Genomic DNA, 12,585 nt, shown 5'->3' with positions numbered 1-12,585 from the left:
TTGAAAGAACTTTAAACTTAAATTTATTAGGATATTAATTCATTTGAAGGATTAAGCAGCTTTATAAATAAGTAATTCAGAGATCTCATACTGCCTAAGTATGCCCTCCCACACCACTGAAACAGTCCGAGATTAGGTGGACAACTTATGTTGGCTACATAAACATTTTCACTACTGTTTTTCCACCACCTCAGTTCAGAAAACCATTATAAATTTTTAAGTTAAAAAAAAATTAAGAGACACAGAACCAAAAGATGGTATCTTAAAAATCTAAAAACATTACAAACCGTCAGTTAAAATCTAACTGAAAATTACACTTTCCAAGTTTGTGGTCTTTTATTTCCCTCAGGATTTGTACTCTGTGATTCATTTAATGACCTCACCTCATGGGTGGTAGAGGGGTGAATTTTACAGGGGGAAAAAGTGAAGCCAATTATTTGAGTAATTTTCTAGACACATTTAGAAGAAAAATGATGTGTTACATTGAAGAAATGATTATAAGGATAGAGGGATTTCAGCTACTCATTCATGTTTGGATATAAGCAAGATACAAATATTTATTGACCACCTACTGTGTGCTTTGTAATGCAGTAGTCCCTTCTGGAAGTTTGGTGTCAGCATTATCTTTTACCATTAGAGTTTGTTAATTTTTATAAATTATATAATTACTTTGAGTTTTATCATCTGCAAAAAACGAACAATATCTATTTTTCTGATTTGCTGTACAGATTAAATGAGATGTAGTAACTTCACTTTCAAAAAAATATTACTTCCTTCTCTCTGTAGGTCCCTCTACAGATTAGGACACTGATCAGTGGTTTTCAACCTTACTATGAAAAATCTCTTTTCTCTACAGATTCCACATCTTTATAGACTTTTGTCTATTAGTTGCACTGACATTTAATTAACTGGATAAGAAAAGCTAATCAGAAGTCTCAAAACTGTCAAAGACATAGATATTAATGAAACTCAATGTTAGGTTCTTGAGGTACCAGTATGATGTCTTATTTCATTAATAGCTTGCAAATCACAATATATGATAAAGATTTGTGATAATTAGCCACAAAGATCTGAGTTGACATAATTATTGGTCAAAGCAAAGATATATAGTATTTTACCTGTTTTAAATCTATTGTGAGAACATATATAATTTTCATTAGGCTTTTTACAGTACTGAGAGTAATTAATTCCTTTCTCTGCAGACCCCTGAGAGAAACATAATTTATATATCATGTTAGTGATTTTCTATGTCTAGAGAAACTACTAGTTACCCTACTGATTTAAGCCAGTATCACCAGTAACACCAACTTTAAATTCAAAAGTTACACGTTATTTATCCATAAAGGTAAGTATGTAGTGATATCCTGTGTCTTCCTTTTGTATGTGTAAGAACAAAATCCAAGTGCTTCACCAAAGACCTATGTTGATTTGTCTCCGGGCAACCCCATTTACCAGTCTCTCAGCTTATCAGGATGGCTTTCTCAACTATACCATGGGTCTTCTCACTTAAGGGCTTTTGTACTAACTGGGCCCGCTGCCTGGTTCACTCTTCCTGCAGATTATCACATCTAGCTTTTTGTCATTCAGGTCTCAAAATAAGTATTAACAGCTGAGTCTTCCCTCAACACTCAATCTAAAGCTTCTTCATGGCATTTGTAACCTCTGAAATCATCTTGCTCACCTATTTACCATCTCTCCACCACCACCAAACCCCACTTGTATCAAGAGTTCCATGACAGCAAGTCTTATTCATTGCTCTATCTCTAGTTCCTAGAATGGTACGAGGCACCCAATAATCAAGCAATAACTATTTGTTGGATCACTAACCAAAATGTTTAAGAATGTTTTGGGGGAAAACCGATTTCTTAGTCAACAACTTACATTTAGCATTCAAAATTGCTAACCCAAAGGAAGTAAGAAAAAATGTTTTTGACTAAAAGAATAAGAAAAATGTATATAACATTCTATTCAACAAGTGAGCTTCATTTTCTTTTATTTCTATCCTTTTGGATAGACTATGAAAATCTATTAATGTTTCACACACTTCACGTGTCACCTCATATAAAAAGAAAATGAATTTTTTATTTTAGTTTTACTGAAGTATGTAATGTATAAAATTGTGAATTTTCTTATAATTGTATGCCATGGACTAACAGCCACTCAATCTAATAACTTATTTTTCCTGCCAAGATGCAAGCAGGACAGCTTCTAAGAATGTAAAACATACAGACTGGGAAGGCCAGAGTTGCAATAACAGTGACAGTGCCAGAATGGCCCAAACCAGGGAAGCTCTTGCTCTCAGCTATGGAGAATGAGGGAACAACAGAATGATCAGACCTAGAGGAATAATTGTAGCTCTGATTCCTGTTAACAAACAGAAATATCTTCAAACCAAATCAAAAGATATTCAACTAGAATCTTATAGTTCAAGACATTAAATAACTGTTTTGAATACCTGAGGTCTCTTTAGCAAATGAAATAGCATTCAGTTGACAAGATAGGGGCTTCTGCAGTTTCACATAAGAAAAGCACAGTATTTGTAGTAAGTAACACACACAACTCCAATACTATGTGCTACATCTGCTTACTAACTTAAAAATATTTCTAAGAATACTTTTAAAAGAAGAGATTTAAATGAAAATAACTAATAATAAAGACTTTATTTCTGAGTTTGGAAAATAATTGAAAACTAAAAGAAACATTAAAGAAAGATAAAACAACTCACTAGTTTAAAAAATGCAAATACCTTGAAAGTATCACAAACCCACGTCTACTTTTTAAAAATCGGGTGTTGCTTCTTTTCTCAACTGGTGGTATTAAAGGAAGACAGCAACCAGAAAATTCACAGCCCATGTGAGTTTACTTACCAGGCACAAAGAAACATTAATATCAGTCTGTAGGGTAACCTGCTTACTTATTATTCAGCCAAGTGGAAAGTACAATTTAGCATAGAGCTAGAGCCAGGTACCAAAATGACTAAGAATGGCACATGTAAACTTCTTTTTTTAATTAAGAAATTAAAGAGGAGAGAAGTATTAAACGTAGGATTTCCTCTAAAGATCACATACTCAGTTTTCTATTTTTCATTGCTCCACATTTCACTGGCAATATTCTAAGCTGCTTAACAAGAAGCCTGTATTTCACTTTTCATCACTTCTGCTCACATAACTGATGCTTCCGAAGTCCAGTGCATGGACAAATGCTCAAAAAGACATGCAGAATTTAACCTTACAGTGAAGTATTTTAAGATAATACCTCCAGAAATAGAATGTCTAAAACTGAGGAGTCTTTGTTAACTAGCGACTCAAAATGCTAAATAAATAACATTTCTGCAGACTATGCATTTGTCGAAGAGCATAAGCACACATTTTTCACAGATCAAATAATAGGAATTTTTTACCCTTCAATTAAAAAAAAAGTAGCAACAACAAAAGGACAGCTAGTCCTATTCTCTCAGTGGTTCCTAACTCCATGTAGCCTATTCCTTAGGCTCAGATTATTTCTTTTGAATTTCATCTCCAAACTGAGTACACTTAAAGACCCAGAGACTTTGACAATGACTCCCAGAAACTCTCCCCAAAACCTACCCTCCTGTTTTCCATTAAACCTCAGATTTGCTTTACCTTTGTTATTAAGCCAGCCTCCTTGCCCTCAGTCTCTTTCTTCCTCAATTCACTCAGTACTTTGTAGCCAAATTTATCTTCAAAAAGATGAATGCTCTGACTGTGTCATTTTCCTCATGTCAAAACTTCTTGTGCTCTTGAATAAAGTCTATACTTCTCAACCTAGCATTCAATGACTTCTACAGTCTAGCCCAACAAATCTTTATAGTCTTATCACTGTATTTTCTAATTATACAAGTTCAGGCTTCTGTCAAATCAATCCCCTGTCCTCCAACTTGTCCTGAACTTTCTATCTTGGCTCATGCCATTCCTACCATAAAGAATGTCTACCACTCCCCTCCAGCTGCCACTGTTCATTGCCTTTTGCATCTCTGCATTTATTCATGTAAACAAGGACACACAAGTGATATCTGCCCTACCCCCCAATAAGGGCAACCCCCCCAAATTTATAATAACTGGCTCTTATTAAATGCCTACTATGTGCCAAGCAGTCAGTTTTACATATTATTTCTAATCCTCTCAACAAGATCATGAAGTAGGTATTATTATTCTTTGTAAAGATGAGAAAGCCAAAGTTCAGAAACATCAAATATTATATTTAGTAAGTCATCTCACATTATATACTCAGTATGTTGCCTCAAATCATAGACTTAGTAAATGGCAAACAAGGATTTGAACCCAGGCTGCCTAAGTCCAGAGCCATTGCTCTAAACCCTATGTTGGTTGGTTTTGTTTTGTTTTGGTCTGAACTATGTGACTACCCTCTTCATCCATCTGAAATCATTTAGTTTTACATGATATCTCCACTTACCACATACTAAACAATAAGCTTTCTCATGTTTGCCAGTTTAGTAAAGGGAGAACATTAAAATGCTACTTCTTTCCAATAAAAGAACAGTGCTCAAATTGCAACTTCAAGGAATGTCTTTTTGTCACAAAGATTATTTTCACCTAAAATATTTTCAAAGAAATTCATTCCAACCAACTTTTTCAAAGATGACTGCAAATTACCAATCATACACTATGATGGTTTTACAGATTATTAATAATAAGAGGATTTTGCAATTACCACCCATGTATTGTAACAGATATCTATCAAATTGGCAAAGATTGTAAAAACTGACCTACTCAATGCCATTGAAGGTGCAGTGAGACACACACTCTTATACACAGGGTAACCACCCTCTGATCCAGTTATCCCACTTCTGGGAATCTATCCTAAAGGAAGAAAAAAAAAACAGAGATGCAATCAAAGATAAATGTACAAAAATGTTTGCCCCAGTGTTATTTAAAATAGCAATATTATAAAGAATCAACCTAAAAGTCCCAAACTCGGAGACCAATAAAGAAAAACGCAGGCACAAAACAGTATATATAAAAGTACAATTCCATTAAAAGAAATTTGTACATGCAAGGAAACAACTAGAAAATGTACATTAAGGTGTCAGTAGTAATTATTTCTGGGTGATAGGTTTATAGATGATTTTCAATTTCTTCTTTACATTTATGTTCTTTTCAAAATTTGCCACAATGGAACATGAATTTAAACAAGAAAAAAAAAAAATGTAAGCAGCTATAGTCACTGAAAATGATCCTGAACCTATAAAGGCATATTACTTGGAAAAGAAACATTTCCCAGTGCAAAGAAAATGTCAAACCTGTTTCGTTTCCACAACCTGTTAGCTCACACTTACTTTTAGACTGTGTAAAGAATGTTACCCAAAATTCAGTGGTATTCATGAAATTGCACAATGCTCACTATCTAAAAGTCAGCCAATGCTTCAAAAGAAAGCACCACAGTTAAATGAACTGTGTTATTGTATGTCTATTGAGAATAATAAATATCAATTAATCCTAACTCAAAACATGCAAAGGGGAAAAACCAGAAAAACTATTCTTGTTCTGCAAATTAACTATGTATACTGTTGTTGCCTTATAAACCCAGCACAGTTAGGTCTGGAGTGGGGAGGAACTTGAAAATAAAGCTGGCAAGCTACCAATATTCACTAAAAATGCACATAGATGCATTTTTTTCTACATGCACATTTCTGTTCTAGGGCAGAGTTAACTTTAGTGGCAAAAGATGATTTTTATCAGTGTAGAAAAAAAGATTAAGCTGTTCTACGAAAAAACAAAAGCACAACAAAGAAACCTTCTTATATTAAACACAGAATTAAAATTGCCAGCTGAACCAGGTGGGGGGAAAAAATCCCTACCTTTGGCATATATGCAGAACAGCAATTTGCCAAACAAAAACAAAAGCAAAAACAAGTCTCGAATTGAAGTAAAACGGGCATTAAGCAAAAAATTCTTATTTTACTGTATTTTAAACTGGGAAACTTGTTTGCTTGTAATACTAAAATGCTGTTAGAAAATAAAGCCGTGGGGGGTGGGGGTGAGAAAATAGTATCACAGAAATAGTCGTTGAGTAACTAAGAGAAAATTTAAAGTATTACATTGATGTTACTTAGAAAATGAGTATCATTCTATTTCCATTCTACCATGAAAATACAACATTTATTTATAAAACATATGTCAGGTTCTGGCAAACAAAATAAATTACTAGACTATAAATTCCTTATAATAGAAGCTGCAGTCTCACATCTCAGTTTCCATCAAAGAACCTAATATTGGGTCATGCGAACATCTGTTCAATGACTGAATCTGAAATCTATTAATAAAATCATGCAAAGTTTTTACATGCATTCAATGGAATGGAAAAGGTAGATCAAAAGACATCAAAGATTTGGGATAGATACTGAAAACTACATAAAATCCAAAGATTAGTGTTAAATTTCAACTGCTAAAACAATAAAGTTATGGTTGCTTGCTTAATGTTTTATAATACAGCCAACTTGTCTAGAACAGAATGATCCCGTTTATAAATGAATTTTTAAATATCACTGAAAATACAGTGTATGCATTTACTCTTCAGATTATACATCTGACTGATCTGAAATGTTCAGTCTGCAACAGGAGATAATTTCCTACTCCTAACTTAGAATCTTACAAGACGCATTTGGGATTTGGCCAAAGAAACAACTGCACCCAGTTCTTTGTGCCTCTCTTACTTTTACACTTCTGTGGTTGATAACTAAGCCACAGTTCTATCCTGAGCAAAGCTATTTCTCATAACCAGAATAAATGTGTATAGCACAGCACTACAAACAACCATGAATGTTATAGGTATATATACTTGTGAATTCAAAGTAAGTTACTTCATGCTTTACTTAATCGAACAGTTATCTTTTACCAATTACAGTGTATAGTTTAGCATATTCCTATTCTTATAAAATATGGACTAACTTAAATATATTCTAAAACCAAACACAGAGTTACATATTTAATTCCAAATTTGGTTGACTTTATCATTCTACACTTTGAACCAATCTCTAGCAATGGAGACTACATAGGCTAGAGACAGAAAACTGGATATGCAAGAAATTTTTTTCCAGATTTATCTGGAATTAGCCTAAATAAATAAGTCATCTGTACCTTTATTTAAAAAAAAAAAAAAACACATTAACTTGTCTACTAACTGAAGTTTATTTCACGAAACACACTTAATCCTCTCTGCGCATATCATGTATTTCTGAAAAGCATATTAAAACCATTATTTTAAGACCATTTACAAAAGTACATTATCTTTTGTTTCAACTCCATCTTAATCATCACACACAATTTTCCTTTTCTTATTGGTGCATGCACATACCTTCTACGTCTAAAAGGCCTATTTTCAAGTGTAAATGAGAGCATGGCATAGTTCTCTGCTGAACTGCTTTGTTGATCAGTACATCACAAGCTAAGCTTATAGGTCCAATACTCTTCTGGATCATTTAACTTTGAAACAAACTGGCCTCTTAACCACTCATCTCAAATTGTGAGAAGGGGACTGTAAAGAGTATATGAATCATTCAGTGTCCTTAATCACTATTAAAAAAATTCATAACCTGAATGGGGCAGTATTATCTTTGTACATGAAAGACTGAAAAGCATAAGAAAACTACCACTTGTAATCCCCAAATTTCACACACAGAAAAAGGGGAGTGGGGGGTAGTGGATGCTTCATCTCAGCAACATAAGAAAGCTTAAATATATTTATGTTTAACACTAATCACTTCCATAGGATGTGAATTTGGCATTAAGTCATGCAGCAATATATGACATCAGAATGGACAGAAAATACTTGGAAATATGCCATAACTCTTTTTAAAATTAATGAGTTTAATCTGAAAAGGAACATCAGGAGGAAGTACAATGATGTTCACAAATTTAAACTCACCACAACATTAATATATAAATGCTTTACACAAATTTTTAAACTGAATTTCTAAAATAAGAGAATTTTACAACTGGTAACTTAGAGGTTATTTGAGGTTCAGTGAACATCTGCTGGATCCCTAGCATGTGTCAGACACAGTGCTAGGTGCTTGCAGGTAACTCAATTACTCAACTCGCTCACTTTAGAGATGGTGGAGTTCCCTGCTCCTGCCAATCAAGCCATCTAAATTTCAGAACCAGAAATGCTGAGCAATGCCCTCACAGTAGTGAAATTTCTATCAAAACAGACCTGTATCATTCTCCCTTATAAACTTAATAAAATGTCAAAGATGCAATGCTAACCTTATTTAACAAGAGTCCCCGTGTTTTGAATAATTATAAAGAATTACAACAAAATTCAACCAAGTACTTAGTTGCATAATTTATTCCAAAGAACAAAACATGGGGCTGTCAGTTATAAGATTCTAAAGACATACAAAACAGAAATAAAATAAATTACAGATATGATTTTTAAATTCCTTTGTAAAAAAAAGAAAAGTAATTATCAATATGAAAAATTAAATGCTTGATTGGAATGTCTATTTTATATAAAAGATCATCAGTCATATAATAACAAAGTTCATGGATGGTAGTAAACTTGGGCAAGGTTGTAAAGTTATTTGACTATTAGATTCTGAATTAGGACAGAATGTAAAAGTTCCTGAGGACAAAAAGCCTGTCTAATTCATCTCTGTATCCCCAACAATTAGCATTCTATTTTTAAATGTTGGAGAGGTGAACTAACATATGAACTCTAAATTCAAGCAATTGGAAAATTCAACCTAACAATCTAGAAGGTTTTTCTTTTATAACTCAAATAATTTCTTCAAGTATTAAATAATACTCAAGTCACATTGCCTTAAGCTAGATCAAAAACTGTGGCTATCACTTTAACTAGTAAAACATACCTCATTGAAGGAATTCACAGATACATCAAGAAGACAAGTAAATTCATACACTTTGATTCAGCAGTCCTTCCTCTGGAAATCAATCCCAAGAAAATACGCCAAAACATTATGTTGCATATACAAAAGTATTCATTTCATTGTAATTTTAGTAGGGGATACAGAAACTACCTAAAAGCCCAGCAACAGGTAGATGGACTATTTTGCAACATCCGAAAAAGGCTTAACATAAAGATTAGCCTCCTAATTGGTCTTCCTGCTTACACTCTTGCCCATCCCAACTCCCCACCAAGTTGATTTCTACAGAGCAGCCAGACGGATTCTCACAAACTCTTCTAATTAAAATCTTCCAATAGTTGATTGGTAATTTCATTCGAAGTAAAATTCAAAGTTCTTACCATGACCTACCTACAAGGCTCGGTTACTTCTCTAACCTAAAGCTCTCTCACTTCTTCTTGCTTACTGTCTTCTCAAAAGGCCAAGTACTCGGAGGGGATCTTTGCACTTGCAGTCCCCTCTGCCTATAATCTTTCCCAAGAGAGCACACCTAACTCACCTTCTGCAGAGACATACACCTAACTCACTTCCTTCAGGTCCCTGCTCCAGTCACATGTCTTCCCCAGCCACTGCTTCTCTCTTTCCCCTCACCCTACTTTATCATCTAACATATTCTGCATTTATTTGGTTATGGCTCACCTCTCCTGATGAGAATATAAGCTCTCTGACAAGAACTTGATTTTATTCACACAATAGGCATTCAAAAAACATTTGTTGGATTAGTATTAAATGCTGATACAATAATTATTAACTACATGAAAAATCATGCATATAAACAAGCTCAGAAGAGAACAGAAAAAATGAATAGTTTGATTTGTGAACGTTTTCAAGCTGATCATATTACTAAGGAGTTTGTACAATAAAAATTCTAAGTCTGTTGTGATTATGATTTTAGGCTGCCAAAAGTAACTACAACAATTTTATTTCCTTGGAAGCCATTAGTATATTAGCTTAAAACTGGCTGGTAGTAGTTATTAGTGACAAGTTTTCCTCACTAAATTGTAGTTACAATTACTCTTAACTCTTGTTCCTGAAGACCCCAAGTTTAGTCTGTTAAGTATTGACACTGTTATTCTTGAGGCCACACAGAAAGTGAACAAAGGCTTTTAAACAGTTTTAATATGGAACTGAATAATACTCAGGGATTCCAGTTTCCTTTTGAAACAAGTATCTATGCTTGGCTTCAGAGCGATCCTGAAACTGAATGCAAAATTTCGTGCATAAAAGTCTATTACTTTTTTTTTTCCTGAGGAGAGAGACTACGTATTTCATCATAATCTCAAAGGTGTCAGTGGCCTAGAAAAGGTTAAGAATTACTATTTTGTATTGGAAGTAAAGTAGAATATTCTAATATAAGCCACCTCTCAAAAGGACAGAAGATACATAGTATCTAGCCACATTTTCGTAATCACTCAATTCATCCACAAAATATCAACTGCCTACCTTGTGCCAGGCAGGTGTGATCCTCAATACCTTACATCTAATCATATTTTGCAGTACATAATTGAAAATACCAAGGAAACAAGGTTCAGTGAAACACGACTAAAATGTAATTTCAACCAAGGCAAATATAATTTCGAAACAGAAAGTGTTACAAGAAATCATAGTAAAGACAGAAAGGGGCTCCAGGCCTCATTTAGTGTTTATTATGTCAAAATACTGCAGATATCCATTACATCAAAAGGAAAGAAAAACTACACATACGCATGCCCGCCTCCACACACTGACAGGAAACCAGAAGAAAGTTTCCAAATCCTGTTTCCAGCAGCATCCCTTCTGAGACTGGGCCTGCAGAATGCTTTTGAAGGTAGGCGCCCCACGTTAAAACTATTAGCTGCTACTTTACTCTTACTGTGATAAAAACAGAAAGAATCATCATCCCACACCCAGGAAGCAGAAAACTGGGGCCACCTGTAAGGCTGTGGCCCATTAACCTCCTGCCCTGATATTCCTTTTTTTCCTCCTCCCTTCAAAGCAGTGACAAAACCATCTTCCCTCCCAAAAAAGGAATACATAACTCAACGTTAGTTCTTTTTTTCCAAGAGGTTAAAAGGTCGTCCAAACTCCTGGCACTTAGCCCTGTGAGAAGATCCCATTTTTTTCGGGCACAAGTGTCTTCCCTCACCTTCTCCCGGTAGCAGTAGATTACACAATTCCGCCGAAGACACGGTCCTTAACTTCCTGAGGGGACAAGCGACACTCCTACCAGCCCCGGTCTGAAGGAAGCCAAGAATCACACGGTGACCCCTTCCCTAACAAAATTCAGGGAAGCAGCAGAGACCCAAGAAGAGCAACGCTGAAAAGGCGAACACATGGCAAGCTACGGAAGACGTGAGGGAAAGAGGGCGGGAAAGGGGCTGGGAGGTGGAGTGGTATGTAGAGATGTCAGCCCTCTGCACTGGGGGAATAAAGGAAGGAGAGGGAGACCCTGACCCTGACAGAAGTGAACGCAGAGAGAGCAACCCTCCCGTCTACCCGCACCTTCTCCAACGCAGGAGGGCAGAAAATTCACCCAACCCTCCAACTCCCTCTTCGCGTGACCCTCAAGGGGAGAGCTGGGTTTGCGGGAAGGTCTGACCCTAGTCTGGGGACATGCAAGAAGGGGGGAAAGGCAGCGATGTCCAGTCCTCTGCATCTCTCGGGCAGTGAGTGGCGAGAGCACTGTGTCCGAGGAGACGGCGAGGGAAACGGGCTTGGGCCATGACACCTCAGGGAGTTGGAGGGTGGGGGGACACAATGTCCTCTTTCTCTCCCACACCCGGCCCGGGCCCCTCCCGTCCGTCTCCCGCAGGCCCAGCCACAGTCGACCGGCTCGGTCCGCGGGCGTGGTTGGCTCTGGCCCTGGCGGCGGCGACAGGACCTCCCGGAGCCCCGGCCCCTCCCGCCGGCCAGGCCCCCGGGCCGCCGCCCCGGACACCGAGGGAACGCGGAGGAGGAAGGGGGAGCCAGGGGACTGACCGGCGACAGAGCCGCCTCATCCCTGGCTCGGCCGACCCGCGCCCCCAGCTCCCTCTGGGGCCGACTCAGGCTCCCCGCCCCTCACTCACCCCCCCGGTCCGGCGCCTCCTCCACCTCCTCCTCCACCTCCTCCCGCCTCTCGGCCGTGGCTCCTGCTCCGGCTCTGCGCGGCGACGACGGCGGCGGCAGCGGCTGCGGCGGCCTCGAGAGCGGCGGCGGCGGCGGCGGCGCCTCCAGAACGCGCACGCACGCAGCACGCAGGCTCCGCCTCCAGTTCCGCCCCGCCCCTCCGAGTCCGCGCTGGCGAACCTTCGGCCCCGCCTTCCCTGCGGCTTTCCGGAGTCCGCTTAAAGGAGCCGCGCAAAAGAGGGTGGTGAGAGCTGAGAACCTTGTGGGAGGAGCGGTGTTTGGGGGCCTTGCGAAGGGCTGGGTGGGAGGCTGCCTAAGGCGAGAAACGAAATGAGGAAGGTTCCGAAAATTCTGGAGGAATAAAATTTTGGAGGGAATGAAATCATTCAACAAGTGCTAATTGAGCACCTCATAAGTGCCAGACGCTGTTCTAGGTTCGGGGGATAACCCCATAGGCAAGCAGAGGTCCTCCTGACGCTTATATTCTGGTGGGGTGGGAGAGAAGAGACAGAGAACAAACAAGTAAACAATAATTTCAGGTAGTGATAAGTTGTGTGAAGAAAAATAAGGCCAGGAATGGGGTGACTTTATAG

At 37.8% G+C, this 12,585-nt stretch overlaps 1 protein-coding gene across 1 annotated transcript in view; it reads right to left on the bottom strand.

The window, feature by feature from the left end:
• Nucleotides 1-11,967, bottom strand: part of RAP1A (RAP1A, member of RAS oncogene family) — a 73,945-nt gene extending 61,978 nt beyond the window's left edge. The window contains exons 1-2 of the mRNA XM_044238913.1: nucleotides 11,953-11,967; nucleotides 4,748-4,841 (exon numbers count right to left, since the gene is read on the bottom strand). The gene's annotated coding sequence lies outside the window, so the exon portion shown is untranslated. The remainder of the gene's footprint in view (nucleotides 1-4,747; nucleotides 4,842-11,952) is intronic.
• Between the last annotated feature and the right edge of the window lie 618 nt (nucleotides 11,968-12,585).

Source organism: Neovison vison, chromosome 2, assembly GCF_020171115.1.
Source record: "Neovison vison isolate M4711 chromosome 2, ASM_NN_V1, whole genome shotgun sequence".
NCBI lineage: Eukaryota > Metazoa > Chordata > Mammalia > Carnivora > Mustelidae > Neogale > Neogale vison.
This window is presented reverse-complemented; position numbering and strand designations above follow the sequence as displayed.